At 39.4% G+C, this 2,905-nt stretch overlaps 1 non-coding gene across 1 annotated transcript; it reads left to right on the forward strand.

The window, feature by feature from the left end:
- The first annotated feature begins 505 nt into the window (after positions 1 to 505).
- Positions 506 to 612, forward strand: LOC127098822 (small nucleolar RNA R71). Its single transcript, XR_007793515.1, has one exon. It is a non-coding gene; the product is annotated as a small nucleolar RNA R71 (small nucleolar RNA).
- The last annotated feature ends 2,293 nt before the right edge of the window (positions 613 to 2,905 follow it).

Consider the following 2,905-nt stretch of genomic DNA (forward strand, 5'->3'; position numbering starts at 1 on the left):
AACATCGGGTGCTTGGCCAGGTGCATACAGGGCGTTGTTATTCTTATACGAAAAGTTAGGATGATTTTTCCAACCTGGGTTGTAGGTATTCGAATAAGGATTTCCTTGTGTGTAATTCACTTGATCGGTTGGGACTCCTGCTAATATCTGACATTCTGGTGCAGTGTGTCCAGGGGTTCCACATAACTCACAGTTTGGAGTCACAGCAGCCACGGTGGTTGCGGGTGGTATGGTCAAGTTGTCTAACTTTTGAACAAGGGCATCTACTTTTGCATGAACTTGGTCAAGGCTACTGATTTCGTACATTCCACTTTTTGTTTAGGACTTTTCTACTGGAGTTCTTTCACCTCCCCATTGGCAATGGTTTTGGGCAATGTTTTCAATGAGTTGATAAGCTTCGTTGTATGACTTGTCCATAAGTGCACCTCCTGCGGCAACGTCTACTGTCAGTCTTGTGTTATACAGAAGCCCATTATAAAATGTGTGAATGATCACCCAGTCTTCGAGGCCGTGATGTGGACATATCCTCATCATGTCTTTGTACCTCTCCCACGCGTCGTATAGAGATTCTACATCTTTTTGTCGAAATCCGTTGATTCGAGCTCTCAGCATAGCAGTTTTGCTTGGCGGAAAATATCGGGATAAGAAAACGTTCTTCAGTTCTTCCCATGTTGTAACTGAGTTGGATGGAAAGGATTGCAACCAAGCCCAAGCTCTGTCTCTTAGTGAGAAAGGAAAGAGGCGTAGTCTTATCGCATCTTGAGATACACCATTCTCCTTCACAGTGTCTGCGTGCTACACAAACATGGTCAAATGTTCATTAGGGTCGTCCGTAGGATTTCCAGCAAATTGATGTTGTTGGACAACTGATAATAATGAGGGTTTCAGCTCGAAATTGTTTCGATTGATAGCAGGGGCAACAATGCTGCTGTGAGGTTCTTGTTGGGACAGGGTAGCATAGAACTTAAGAGGACGATTCTGTGGATTTACTGCAGCCATGGTTGGTTTTTCAACTGGTTCAACAGTAGGAAAAAAGATATCGGGAATATTGTACCTTTGTTGGTACTCTAGAATTCGGCGTCTTAAATATAAGAAACGCTCTAATTCAGCGATTGGTGGTGCTAAGTTATCGCCTTGTGAGCGAGTACTTGGCATACAATCGGGGGAAATAAGGGAAAGGAGATTAGTTTTTACCTTAGTCTATACCGTGAAACGAAAGAATCACACTATTTGACTAAATCAGGTCCCCGGCAACGGTGCCAAAAACTTGATACGTCTCGTGACTGTATATAGAATATAGTCTATCGGGTACTTGACTGCAAGTGCACAGTCCAGTCATTTTAGTTTTAAAAGATATCGAACCCACAAGGACCGATGGTCAAACTAATGCTACCGACGTTACTGTGTTTAGCTAAGGGAATGATTTTTAGAAGTTTGGTTGAAGAAAATTAAATCTAAGGGAAGTTAAGTTTTAAGAAATTATTAATAGAAGGATATCAGTATGAAACACATTAATCGTCAGGGATTTGATAAGTCACCGGTGTATAATTTAAGCACCAAATATCTTTAAGTAGAAAATACTTATTTAAAAGGCTTTATCTCACACTCTCGTGATTTTTGATTTGGACTATACCTTTAAGTCAGAATGTACGCTCTCGCTTTCCCATTTGAAGTTAAAAATACTTTTTGAAAATAAATAAGTTCTAATTGCTTTTAAAGTGCTCTCGCTGTTTTTAAAATCAATGCCTAGTTTTTACTATCCAGTTCGACCCTCACGCTCTCGCTATTGTGGGTTCTCACCTTACTTAATTTCCCACTCTCGTGGCAAAATCGTATTAAATAGCTTCTCACTCATGTGACAAAGTTAATTAAATTTAAATTAAAATCACAGCCAAAAAGATTGTTTGAGAAAAGAAGTTTTACACCGATTATTATTAAATCCCGTCTAATTAAATTGTTACATACCGATACCGGTAGTTTAGCCAGACATGTTAAACAATGCAAACACAGACGAACATAAACAGATCAACAATAAAACAGACATGATTACAATAATAATAAAGCAATAACAATTGAATAAAAACCTGGAAATTGGATTAACAGAATATGCCGAATCTTGAAGTACTTGAGCAGTCTTCCACAGGTCGGTAGGATTCTGCTCCTTCGAAGTAATCGCTTAGACTAAATTAAATAAATTGTAGTAGGTCCCCAGTGTAGGAAACTACTACTTTGGCTAAATGAAAAGCGGAAAGGAAAAACGGAAAATCAAAGCTCTGAACGGTAAAAGAAAATTAATGTTGCTGAAGAAAAGTAAAAGACAAAATAGAATTGCCGTGAAAAAATGCAGAGAGAAAAAGGTCTTCAAAGATGGCTTCCAAAAGAAAAATTAAGCGTCCCCGTCGGTTTCCAACTTCCGTCTTTTTATATCCCTCATTAGGTCTTGGTAGTTGGGAGAAACAAGGATGACTCGGTTGAGTGAGGAAATCATGGGCAAGTGGTTGAACCCCGAGAATTTAGGCCTGTTGGCTCACTTCTGTTTGACTGTTTCAAGACGCTGATCGTGGCCGCGTGACGTTCGTGATGGGCCTGTGATGGTCATCACAGGCTGGGCGTGCCGGTCGTTACATGCTTTGTGACGGTCGTCACATCCACAAAGTTTGTATTCTCTGTTTTTTTCTGTTTTTCTGCTGCTTTCTCTTTTGTTTCTTCTTTTTTTCCTTCCTTTTCTATACTTTGGTCATTTAAGCATGTGGGTTGAAATACCGACAAAAATAACTCGAACACTTGGGGAATAATCGGAATATAAATGAAAGTGTAATGATTATTCAGTGTAAATCAAGGCAAATATACGATGTATTTTCGCGTTATTAATGGCAAATGAACCAACCACCAACACTGACTGATT

Source organism: Lathyrus oleraceus, chromosome 6 (genome assembly GCF_024323335.1).
Source record: "Lathyrus oleraceus cultivar Zhongwan6 chromosome 6, CAAS_Psat_ZW6_1.0, whole genome shotgun sequence".
Lineage (NCBI taxonomy): Eukaryota > Viridiplantae > Streptophyta > Magnoliopsida > Fabales > Fabaceae > Lathyrus > Lathyrus oleraceus.